The sequence below is a fragment of the Oryctolagus cuniculus genome, chromosome 10, assembly GCF_964237555.1.
Source record: "Oryctolagus cuniculus chromosome 10, mOryCun1.1, whole genome shotgun sequence".
In the NCBI taxonomy this organism is placed as follows: domain Eukaryota; kingdom Metazoa; phylum Chordata; class Mammalia; order Lagomorpha; family Leporidae; genus Oryctolagus; species Oryctolagus cuniculus.
Window position 1 is genome coordinate 44614366 of NC_091441.1, and position 13839 is coordinate 44628204.

The 13839-nt window shown below is 36.5% G+C and overlaps 1 protein-coding gene and 1 pseudogene across 3 annotated transcripts in view; both read left to right on the forward strand.

Moving 5' to 3' along the window:
- CCDC178 (coiled-coil domain containing 178) overlaps positions 1-13839 on the forward strand; it is a 604881-nt gene that overhangs the window by 489380 nt on the left and 101662 nt on the right. The gene's annotated exons all lie outside the window — the stretch shown is intronic.
- On the forward strand, positions 7-11673 carry LOC127492298 (elongation factor 1-alpha 1 pseudogene; annotated as a pseudogene).

Below are 13839 nucleotides of genomic sequence, written 5' to 3' on the forward strand. Positions count from 1 at the left end.
GTGATTGCAGGGAAGTAGGAAAGATCATTCTGATCTAGATTGAAAAGCAAATGATGGGTGGTGTGATGAAGCATTAAAACCATATCCCATCAGAGTTTTATAAATTTTTAACCTCTTTAATAAACTGGAATTGCATGAAGGATGAATTCAGTAAGTTAGCACATACACCATGCATACTTTGAGGGGGAAAAGGAGATGTGACTGACTCTTCAGAAACCTCTGGGTAGATTTTTTAAAATACTTTGGTTTATAAATATTTTTTCAGATCTACAGGCTTTGCAGAGACCATTCAAGCTACTCACTGGCAAGAGTTACCTTGTGCCACTGTTTGGCAAAAGCAACTTCAGTGAAAATAACACTCTTATTTTACTTAACTATAGTCTTTTACTTTCTTTTGTACAAGAGGATCAGCCTCCCAAGCAGATTTGGAGACAACTCCATCTGAAAATTAAGCAAAAAGGGATTAGACTATAACTGTGGTTTGAAATGTATGTGAAATTTTACCATGTGCTTCTATAAAAGTATTTCATGGCACCATAGTCTTTATATTAAACTCTTACAAAGTCATATCAACTCTATGAAGGCTAGTATTTGAATATCACTTTTTTCAAATTAATGCCTTAATATTTCATATGCTATAAGATATATGAAACATGATCTCCCAAAGGAAAGCAAACCACCTTCTTCTATTAAAAAACAAAAGCAGTGGCATGTGTTGTTTAAAATTACAATTTCCAGCATGAACAATGAATAAACCCATGCCAAATCTTCTAAATATTTTAATTACCCAAGCACATCATGATGCTTTAACCCAAAGTAGGAAGAAAGATTTTGCAAAGCAATTTCAAATTTTATTTTTTAATATTTTCTTTTGAGTGTATATGTGTTTTATATGAGTTCTATTGGTTGTGGACTCTAAAAATATTCTAATAGGAAAAATTTGAAATGGCAGATTTAACATGTGGGGTTAGTAGAAATTCACATACAAATTTGAATGCAGACTAGAATTACATCAGCTTAGATGTCAGGAGAATTGATTTAAGAGCCTATTAATAAATAGTACATTAAAAAGTATGAAGTATCTATGATCTGTCATTCTTTTAAATATTAAAAAATCTTCATATTCTAGTTAATGCCTTAGAAAAATCTCATTTCTGCCCAAATGTAAATGTTTTCAAAATTCTTACAAATGATTAATTCTCATTCTAGATTATCATGTTTATCCAGCATGTCATCTGAGTAGTAGTAAAGTGAATTCTTAATTCATAACCTGCTATAGTATTTGTTCTAATCTTTTAAATCCACATATAAACTTTATTTTAAATCATTGTATGACTATCACTCATGGTGGAAATTAAAGAAAGGATCATATAGGAGGGAGTCTGAACCACATTGCATCTAGAGACACATCAATAAACTTGGATTGTATTTAGGAGAATTTGAGGGGCATAATTGGTGGCTTCCTAACTCCTGGAGATGCCTTCAATTTAGAATATTTCAATTTTGGATTTTTATGAAAATAGAATTTTCAGGGTCTTGTCACTAAACTAGAAACTTGTGTGATCATCTGGGGCATAAAAGAATGAGTGTAAAACTTCAGCCTGATACACAGTGACCTCTGTGTAACTTTCCCAACTCGTCTGTTTCTACATCAGCTCCTCACTATGTCAGTCACTCAAATTCTTACTCATCAGGAAACCTGCTGTTTAGCTCCTCCTTCCTCTCTTGACCCAACACTCTTCCCTCTTCCCCGCATTACTCTTTTTTACCTGCCTGTTGGACACCTTACTTCAGTCACCTCCTCTACACTATCTTTCCTGAGCCCCTTCTCCTCTTCTGCCACCACATGAATTTTCCATCTCCTGTAACCATTCATGGTACCCCACACAGAGCTTACTTTTCACATAACTTACTGTGATACTCTGCTTCCTAGAAGATCCTAGGCTCTTCAGGGCTTTACACAATCAGTGTGACCTCTGTTCAATTCTCCCTCACTTGTTTTGTCAGGGTCAGTAGCAGCAAGACTGCTCAGAGGATCTGGTAGCACCCCATGTCTCTCCTGCGTAGGAAATCATGGTACAGTAATTTAGTATGTTGGCAGAGTGACTCTGCAGGTATCTAACTCAATTCAGCATGGCTAAAAGTTACTCACCAGGTCAGATAATATTGCTCCCCATTTTTATGACAACAGCATTCTTTTAAGTGTCATTGTTGAGGAATTTAGACAATTTTCTAAAGGTAGCATTAAAATAATGCAGTAAGATACTAGTGAACTACTTAATGACAACATCATTTAATGAACCTTTTCAAAAGTAAACTGTATATAATTGATGTGGAATCAAAGCAATTAAACATGATGCAGTAAAAACAATTTTGCTTCATCTTTGGACTTGGACAAAATCCTTGCATGACCACAGAAGGCATGATTGGCACATCTATAGTTGGCAGACAACTAGGTGGACTGGAAAAGATTTTGGATTACACAATCAAGCAGAAACTAACAAAATGAACTGTAACTGAATGAAGTTTTATATTTGACTTTAAAGTCATGTGTAGGTAAGATGTTAGTTTAAGGATTTTAGTTGACTTCAGTTTTAACATGAGCCAAAATGAACTACTATAAACTTGGAACCAAATACATATCTCAACTCCAGCAATCATATAAGACTTGCTGACTCGGGCAATATATGACATAATTTATATGAGGCCTGAGCACATATGAAGTACTATTGTTATTTCGTTTCTTCCTATTATCTTTAATTTTTTGTTTGATTGTGTAATATTAACTTTCTGACATCTTATTTGGAAAATAGAGTGAGCATTACTGAATGATTCAAATCAAAGTGTGATATAATGGTGGCAAATTAATGTGTCTGTAGACTGAATAAGCAAAAGTGTTTTTATCTGGAAAAATATGTCCCTTAGCACTTTGTCTGAAGCTGTGTCCTTCTACAGTGTCTTGGACATGTTTGGAAAGCATAGTTTAAGGTCATGTTATCACACTTAGAGAGCTGCAATATAAGAAGGATCAGGGAAGAAATTCAGAAATGTAATCTGCTTAAATGTAAAAGGCAAAGACTAAGAGGACAAACATCTGAAGAACTGCAAGTGAAGGTTGGTATACTCGTATATTTTGTTGAGCTGTAGAAGCCAATGCTGGGACCAACTGATACAAGAGGTGAGAAGGTGGATTTGGGCAAAATAGCACTGATACACACATACAAAAATATTGACCTGGAACTGCATCTCCAGCTTGTCTTACCAAAACAATGCTCAAATTTATATTATCATAATTAAACTATAACTCAAGTTTGGGATACATTGTGCTTAAGCTTATTATATTTGAAGATGAAACTTTTTGCAGTTACCTTTCAGTTCATACGTTCTTATTCATAGGTAGTTTCTTCTATGTTTTGATGGGTCACGTAGGTAACTTGCTCAAGTTTCCAAGTTGTGTTTCAGTATGTGGGGAAGATGTACAGGAAGTTAAAGGTGTATAGGGATGCTTGTTAAATTAAGAATAGGGGAATGAGGGCCCATTTTCTAGACATGGTGCAGATGGAATTGACTTCAACTTGTTTATAGTGTGTTGCTAACTTTAACAACTTGTTTCAAAGATTTTTGAGAGGAAGGAGGAGGATGTTGAGCTAGAAAGCTGAGAAAGTTTTTCTCAGGTGTCAATAAAACACTACTTGGGGAAAGTTTTGTCACTGTTCAATTATGGATTTGAGTAGACTCAGAGCAGCTTTATTAAGCTACATTTGGAGGGGATTATTATTTTTACCACAATCTAAAAAACTCTGCCTTAGCATAGAAAAGAAAAATTTTATAATGAGCATTGCTGTCCAAGCATGCTGCTTCTCAAGCAAATGTTAGATAAACATGGGTCAGGTGTGCTAGGACAAAAAGTTACTACAGTGATGGAGAGAAGCAAATGGTATCATGGCCTGGGTGACCTTCTCAGAATGGCACTCCTCCTAAAACATTCCCATGACCTCTGTGTATACACATCTGTGCTGTGTCTGTGCTTTCTTATGCACTAGTATGTGAGCATTCTCAATTCAGAAACCATGTGTCCATCTGTCTCCCGGCACCAACTACAGTTCTTGAAATGCGTTTAATCATTTAACACTTACACACATACAAAAAATTATGTATGTAGGGACAGCCCCATTTCCTGTGTCTAGAATGCAAATGTATAAATGAAAGATAAGCCAGAAAAAAGGGACAAAAATCTGAATCACTTAGCAATATAAAATCTCTTAATCTATGTGGTCTTTGTAAATACAAAAAGGAATTACAGAAAATATGCATTTTGGACTTCTAAAATATATACATTTAGAGGTATTCTTGAGAAATAACATTAAATTACTAAACCTTAATGCTTAACTCTAAATAAAATATTTAAATACAGTTGCCAATAATTTAAAAATTATTCACAAGGGAACTAAAAAAAGGATTGGTCACTCTCAAACTGTTAATGCAGAAAAGATCATAAAAATTGAAAAATTCAAAATTTAAGAAGAAATGAAGATAATTAAAATGTACAAAATATGATAAAACACTTTAGTGAAAATAACTTAATGGTTTCACTACATATTTTAAACTTACAGATTTACGGGTGGGTTATAAAAGCCAAATCCATGTTATTTTGAAGAGGTATACTTAGGCAAATAGAAACTCTCTGAAAGCCTGCAGAATAAGCATGAAAAGGAGATTTCAAGGCAAAAAGAATTAGAATATTCAAATTTGGAAATTTAAAGTTCATAAAAGATCTAACCTAATGAGACATGTCAATCATTAACTTAACATGACATAACTTCAGAATTCTAAAGAAGATATGGTTTAATCCAAGGAAAGCTAAGTAAATCTATAATCACAATGGGAAATACTAGTATATTTTAAACTTTAAAAATGAAAGAAGGGCTTATGTGTCAGAGCCTGTGGCAACCATATTCAACTTTATAAAACACATTAATGTAAGTTAATATAAAATGTATTAAAAGACAAAGATTATATGTTTGTATCCACTAGGAACTGAGAAACATTTGCTAACAAGAATAATATACTAACTTTCATAACTTACAATATAGGAGAAAATTTCCTTCATAAAGTATAATAGATAATTTGATAAGATGCAGACATCATGCATTAAGAGTGTGAAATCATCATCATTATGCTCTGAAAACATGGTGTTTCCTGTTAGAAAATCTAAGGATATAGTGAGAAAGCATTGGAATTCATGTAAGGGCTATTTAAAAGTGGCAACCTGAAGTATAGAGTTCTTAAGAATAAACAACAAAGTTAGCTATATCCTTTAGGGAAAGCCACAAAGCAATACTGAAAACACATAACCTAAATAAAAGCAAATATTTATCATTCCCATGGGTTAGAAGATTATACATGAAGATTATCAAAAGTGAAAAAATATCCATATATTCAATAAAATATTACTTAAAATCCAAGCAAGATTTCTCAATAAAGCTCAAGGAAGACTATTTTAAATACATTTGGAAAATAAAAACCCACAATAGCTCTTATTTTGTTATTTATATAAGGAAAACAGATTTCACAGATACAATTTGAAGCACATAGTGATACTTACCTCCATTCCCCTTTGTTCCTTTTTTTCTTTTAATCATACTTTCAACTTCTTTTATAATCACAGGCTTAATCCTCCCCTAAATACAGAATTAGGACGTAGAAAGACTACTGTTCCACAAGAGCATACACAAGGGCTATAAACAATAATGAAATCTCAAGCTTTCAGTTTCACCCTTATTTTTTATTCTATGTATTAGCTAATACAAATCAGAGAAAATAAATATTTGTCTTTGGGGGGGTTTGGGTTATTTCACTAGATATAATGGTCTCCAATTGCATCCATTTTGTTGCAAAAGACAGAATTTCATTCTTTTTTCATGACTCAGCCCTTACATTTTTTAAACGAAAAAATTATATGGAAGTCACTAATTTGAGTCGCTGGGTAGGAGAACATCAAACTGAATTAAGTCAAACTGTGAAACACTGCCTAGGAATGTACAAAAAGTTCTGAAACAGAATACTTGGTAAGCTTCTTCATTAAAAGGTCACATAGTAAATATTACTGATTTTTCAGAGCACATGGTCACTGTTGGAACTACTCTCTCTGCCTTGTAACCAGAGAACACCCTTAGACAAAAGTATATGAATGGATATAACATGTTCCAAAAAAACTATTGACCAAATATGCAGCAGGCCTGAGGCTGATCACTAGAATAGAGAAACCAGGAAATATCCCCACAAATACTTGGAATTTAGAATTTAAGAAGAGTGAGATTTCCAATAGTGTAGATGAGGGTAGATGATGCACCAGCCAACTATCTGAATGATAAAAGCAAAATCCAAAATATACAGATTATAGAATATTATCAAGAGTTGAGGGAGAGTGAAAGGAGAAAAACATAATGGACAATGTTAAGTCTAAATTCATAAAACAAGACATAAAACTCTGTATAGAACTGTAGGGAAAATATTGCATTGTTTGTAATATAAACATGTTAGATTGTTTTTAATGTAATCACTTCTTTAAATCATTAAGAAGTAATACAGCATAGTAGGAAAATGGTCAAAGTAACATTGCTAAATGACATGAAAAAAATGCTGAAAATCAGAAGTCAAGGAAAAAATAATACTATGAAAAATATTTTGTTTTCAACCATTAGGCTACAACATTAGATGATTAATTAGTAGTAACAAAAGCATAAAGAAATGTCAATTTTCATATCCTATTGAGGCCTATACTATCTACTAAAATTTAAAGCCACGTTTTCTTTAACAGAACAATTTCACATTTGACACTAGAGAAGCACTGCCAGTTGTGTATAAAGAAACAAGATATAAAATTGTTCCCAACAGTATGACTTGTGAAAAGCTGGACAGAGTTTAGATATACAAAAGTATATCTAAAATATATCAGGCTAAGTAGAAATTAAAAGGAATTAGGAAGGAACTGTGTATAGCCAAGAAATTGCAGGGAAAGGTTAAGAGTTGGAAAATCTTACAGAATATCTTAAGCAACTACTTTTAATTACATAAAAGTAAATGTATAATGTATCATGTATTTCTACTGCATGTATATAATTTTTCTACAATCATCCAGACATATCTACAAAAATAGGTCTGGAAGGATGCACACATTGACAATTGTTACCTTTGGGGAAAGAAATGGGTTTTGTGGTCTGTGTGACTATGGATATTGGTGAGGAAGGAATTTTACTCATATAGCCATATATTTTAATTTTGTTTTATATTTCATTTGTTAGACAGTTATTAGAAGCCTTCTATGTACAGGTCACCATTCTGATGCTGAGTTTACACTAGTAAACAAAATACAAAAAACTTTTTCCCAAATAAAACTCCCATACACGTAAAAGAAAAAAAGTAAAAAAACAAGTTATAGTAGTGTTATATGTTAATCAGAAAAATAGGATATGGAAGAAATATATGAAATGATAGGAGAAGCACTGAAATATATTTTAGCAATGTTTTTGCATTATTAATTGCATTAACAAGTAATTCAAAGAATAAGCTTTTTTTAAGTTTCCTTTTCTGTGTTGAACTGTTCTGAATACATGCTCTAGAGTTTGAGTTTTAAAGGAGGTGGGTCAATTTGTTGGTTGCTTGCTTGCTTGGTTAGTTATCATCTGGGATCTGAAACGGTATAAACAGTGAGAATTAGATGAAATGATGTATACGATGTGCCCTGCACACAGTAAACAATTTACTACTTTAGCTCACTTCCTTCTCTTTTCTTCCTAATGATGTTATGATTCTGAAAACACAACTTTTTGACAAAATTTGCCAAAATGGCTTAATCATGAAAGCATTCATACACCCCAATCCTCACACCTTCAAGAACTTGCAGCTCCTTATGTGATGCCATTTCAAACTCTTGAGAATCCAAGAAAACATACATGGTTACACAACACCTCTAATCATATAATATGGTATAAGAAAGGATTAGTTGACTTCAATCCTTTTAACAATTTTTGTTTCAGCCTTTAAAGTATGCATAAACACATAAATAAGAATTAAATGTTCTTAGTTAAAACATCCAAATAAATGAGCCGCAATTTAACCAAATACTTTCCCATACCATGAGCATTCCACTCTCATTGAAGGCTGACAATAACTAAGCAGTAAATGCTTATTGCCCAAAATTAGTAAAGCATCCTTAAAGGGTGGTTGGGATAAACCTTACAAATTCTTTTCTATACTTCTACCTTTGGAACCGATGTTTCTCATTATCCTTCTATAGTGAAGTTATAATTTCAGAATTCCATTGATAGGTAAAAAAATGTAAATTAAAATAACACTGGAGACTAGCACTATGGCATAGCAGGTAAAGCCACTGCCTGCAGTGCCAGCATCCCATATGGGAGCCAGTTCGAGTCCCAGCTTCTCCACTTCCATTCCAGCTCTCTATGGCCTTGGAAAGCAGAAGATGGACCAAATCCTTGGATCCCTGCACCTGTGTGGGAGACCTGGAAGAAGCTCCTGGCTCCTGGCTTTGGATTGGCTTAGTTCCAGCTATTGCGGCCATCTAGGGGGTAAACCAGCAGATGGAAGCTCTCTGTCTCTACCTCTCTCTCTCTCTGCAACTCTTTCAAAAAAATAATCTTACCAGTAGAACACAGGTGCTATGCAAACCATCACTAAATCGAAGTCAAAATGAGAATGGAAAAGACTCATATCAACATCATCATCACTGGACATGTAAATTCTGGTAAGTCCATCATTGCTGTCCATCTTATCTACAAATGTGGTGGCATCAACCAAAAAATAGCCATTGGAAAATTCAGAAGGAGGCTGCTAAGAAGGGAAAGGGCTCCTTCAGGTATGCCGGAGTCTTGCATGAACTGAAAGCTGGGTGTGAACATCATTGCCATCGATGTCTCCCTGTGGAAATTTGAGACGAGCAAGTATTATATGACTATTATTGATGCCACAGGACACAGAGGCCTTGTCAAAAATATGATTACTGGCACATCTCAGGCTATTTGTGCGATCCTGCTTGTTACTGCTAGTATCAGGGAATTTGCTATCGCCAAAAATTGGCAGACCCACGAGCATGCCCTTCTGACTTACACATTGGGTATGAAACAGCTCATTGTTGGTGTTAACAAAATGAATTCCATTGAGCCATGCTATACCCAGAAGATATATGAGGACATCATTAAAGAAGTCAACATCTACATTAAGAAAATTGGCTTCAACCCTGGCACAGTAGCATTTGTGCCAATTTCTGGTTGGAACAGTGACAACATGCTGGAACCAAGTGCTAATTTGCCATGGTTCAGGGGATGCAAAGTCACCCTCAAAGATGGCAATGCCAATGAAACCACACTGCTGGAAGCCCTGGATTGCATCCTTCACCAACTAGACCAACTGCCAAGCCTTTGCGTCTGTCCCTATAGGATGTCTACAAATTGGTGGTGTTGGTGTTGTCCCTTTGGGCCAAGCAGAGACTAGTGTTCTCAAACGTGACATGGTGATAAGCTTTTGCTCCAGTCAATATCACAACTGAAGTCATGTCCACTGAAATGCACTGTGAAGCCTTGAGTGAAGCTCTCCCCAGGGACAATGTGGGCTTCAATGTCTAGAACATATCTGTCAAAGCTGTTCACTGTAGCAACATTGCTGGTGACAGTAAAAATGACCCACCAATGGCAGCAGCTGGCTTCACTGCTCGGGTGATCATCCTGAAGCATCCAGGTCAAATTGGTGCTGGCTATGCCCCTGGACTGGACTGGCACACAGCCCTTATTGATTGCAAGTTTGCTGAGCTGAAGGAAAAGATTGATCATCGTTCTGGCAAGAAGCTGGAAGAGAACCCTAAATTCTTGAAATCTGCTGATGCTACCATCAGTGATATGGTTCTTGGCAAGTCCAGTGTGATGAGAGCTTCTCTGACTATCTTCCCTCTGGGTCATTTTGCTGTCCATGATATGAGACACTGTTGCTGTGGGTATGATCAAAGCACTGGACAAGAGGCTGCTGGAGCTGGCAAGGTCACCAAGTCTGCCCAGAAAGACAGAAGGCTAAATAAATATGACCCCTAATACCTGCCATCCTAGTCTTAATCACTGGTGGAAGAACCGTCTCAGAACTGTTTGTCTCGATTGGCCATTTAGTTTAATAGTAAAAGACTGGTTAATGATAACAATGCACTGTAAAACCTTCAGAAGGACAGGACAATGTTTCATGGACCTTTTTTAAAAAAGTTTTTAAAATCAGTACTTATTAAGGGAAACTTGACCAAAAATCTATCACAGAATTTTGAGACCCATTAAAACAAAGTTTAATTAGAGAGGGAAAAAAAAGGCTTAATGTGTGTTTAAAGAGCTTATAACTTCAGAAGGGGCAGAAACAACAAATAGTCTAAAGAAAAATGGCGCTGAATAATCTGCCAATGGATGGCTGGTTTCCTGAAGCGGACAGATCCTAAACTGCATTGAAAGCTTCCATCCACTGGTACACTCCCCAAATGGCCACAATGGCTGGAGCTAAGTGAGGCCCTAACAAGGTTCTAGCAAGGAGCCTAGAACTCCCTCTGGGTCTCCCACATGGGTGGTAGGGGTCCAAGCATGGGAAAGCAGAAGATGGCCCAGATGCATTAGTAGGGAGCTGGATCAACAGTAGAGTATCCAGGACTTGAACCGGTGCTCACTTAGGATGCCAGAATTACAGGTGGTGGCTCAACATGCTGCACCCAATGTCCGACCCATTGCTCTATACTTTAAAATTTTAATTGATATAATTCTCAAAGAACCCTATGAGGTAGTCTCAAAATAGCCCAATTTACAGAAGAGGAAGCTCTAGCAAAGAAAGCTTACCTGCTTTTCCCAAGGACACCTAGTGAGCTGACAGGAGAGACAGGATTTCAACTTCAGAACTTTGACTCTGGGCCCCTTGCTCTTCACCACTATGCTGTGGCAATGCTCTGTCAGATTATATCAGTGGAAGACAGTGAGAAACAAGAAATAAAAGACCAACTAGGCCCCCAAGATCACACTAACTTTTTTTTTTTTATTAGAGAGTTCCCATCCACTGGTTCACTCACTAAAGCCCACAATGGCTTGGGCCAAAAGTCAAGAACTCAATCCAGGTCTCTTGTATGGGTGGCAGGGACTCAACCACTTGAGCCATCTCTGCTGCCTCCCAGGGTGTGCATTAGTAGGAAGCTAGAATCAGGAATGGAGCCAGGATCAAACTTAGGCACTTGCATTTGGGATGCAGCTTGCACTAGGACCTTAACACAGCACTCCAAAGTGGACCACCAGGCTGATTAACTTGGTCTGACTTTTTAGAGATATACTAAATATTCAGTAAATATTTTTTGACCATTGTTTCCAAACCAAGTGCTAAAATATTAGCATGGACTTCTTAGGTACTTCTTTTCATAGTATTATTATAAGTTATCATTACCAATGGGGAATATATGTAAACCATAAAATATATAAAAATAATTGTCATTTTGGTGACACACATGAGTTACTGTTACAGTAAACTCCCAAAAATTTATAAACATAAAAAACATACATTTGGGGCCAACCAGCATTATGGTGTAGTGGGTAAAACCGCTGCCTACAGTGCCGGCATCCTATACAGGCACCGGTTCAAGTCCCAGCAGCTCCACTTCCGATCCAGCTCTCTACTATGGCCTGGGAAAGCAGAAGATGGCCCACGTCATTGGGCCCCTGCACCATCATGGGAAAATAGAAAGAAGCTCCTGGCTCCTGGCTCCTGGCTCCAGATCAGCACAGCCGCATTCTTTGATGCCATTTGGGGAGTGAACCAGCAGGTGGAAGACCTCACTCTCTCTCTCTCATTCTCTGCTTCTCACTCTGTAACTCAGCCTTTCAAATAAAATAAATATAAAAAAAACCTCATTAGATAGCCAGCTGCTAAAAACAAAACGGTGTTTTTCCCTCATACTATTTGTTGAACTCTTTACTAAGTAAAAGGTTAATCTTATGAGTATAAAGTAAACAGAAAATAGGTTTTTGTAAAAGTTAAGAATGGAAGGAGGAAGAAGGGAGGGTAGGATGGAAAGTATCACTATGTTCCTAAATCTATATATATGAAATTTGATACATTTAAATAAAATTCTAAAAAGAAAATCTAGGATATAGAGATAATCTTAAAAACAGTAAAGAAAGTAAAAAATAATCTCCAACATCTCATTAGAAATCTGAGGCCAGAAGACAGATACTCAAAAATTCTAGGAAAAAATAAACAAACAAAGCAGTTAACCAAGAATTCCTAGCCAACAAAAGTATCTTTCAAAGATAAAGGCAAAATAATGATATATTAAATGCATGAGATTAGAGAGAACTGTTTTTCATTAGACCTACATTATAGTAAATGCTTAAAGAAGTATTTTAATTTGAAGGAAAAATACATCAGAAAGAAACTTAAAGAAGGAAGAGAAATAGGTATGACAAACATATTGGCAAATATCAAAGAATCTTTTATTGTCATAACTTATTGAAAAGGCAACTGAATTTAAATATGAAAAGTGTAGGGACTGGTGCCAGGGCTCACTTGGTTAATCCTCCGCCTGCCATGCCAGCATCCCATATGGGCTCTGGGTTCTAGTCCCGGTTGCTCCTCTTCTAGTCCAGCTCTCTGCTGTGGCCCGGAAAGGCAGTAGAGGATGGCCCAAGTGCTTGGGCCCTGCACCTGCATGGGAGACCACAAGGAAGCGCCTGGCTCCTGGCTTCAGATCAGCGCAGTGCTGGCCATAACGGCCATTTGGGGAATGAACCAACAGAAGGAAGACCTTTTTCTCTCTCTCTCTCTCTGTCTATAACTCTACCTATCAAATAAAAAAAAGCTATAAAAAAAGAAAAGTGTAACAGGTAACAGTGTGGAATATATAACATGTGAATGCAAAATAAATGCTGCAATTAAAAAATGGTGTTACTATTTGTACATCTTAAATTTAATAGAAAATGGTATGATATTGATTTATATGGAGACTAAGTAAAGGAAGAATATTGTAATCGCTACCTTAAAAATGCTACATGGTGAAAAATTCAGTAGAAGAATTAACATGGAATACAAAAAAGCATTTGATTAACCTAAAAGAGTAAGAAAAAGGAAAATAATAAACAAAAAAAAATGAAAACAAGTTGTGGAAAATTACCAGCCCTGGCCGGCGCCGTGGCTCACTAGGCTAATCCTCCGCCTTGCGGCGCCGGTACACGGGGTTCTAGTCCCGGTCGGGGTGCTGGATTCTGTCCCGGTTGCCCCTCTTCCAGGCCAGCTCTCTGCTGTGGCCCAGGAGTGCAGTGGAGGATGGCCCAAGTGCTTGGGCCCTGCACCCCATGGGAGACCAGGAGAAGCACCTGGCTCCTGCCTTCGGATCAGCGCGGTGCGCCGGCCGCAGCGCGCCGGCCGCGGGGGCCATTGGAGGGTGAACCAACAACAAAAGGAAAACCTTTCGCTCTGTCTCTCTCTGACTGTCCACTCTGCCTGTCAAAAAGAAAAAAGAAAAAAAGAAAATTACCAGCCCTAAATCAACCATATCAAAATTACATTAAATATAAATAAACTAAAAATCCCAATATGTATAACCCAACAACAATTCAGCTTTATATTGTCTACAAGTGAGACTGATTGAAAGTAAAAAATGGGAAAAGATACACCATGCAACACCATAAGATATCTTTCAAAGTTATGTTCATTTCAGATAAATTCAACTTCACAAGTAGAAATATTACCAGGAATACAAAAGTCCGTTTGTTAAAGAGAAAAAAAAATCAGTTCATTAAGGACATAATAATCCTTCAT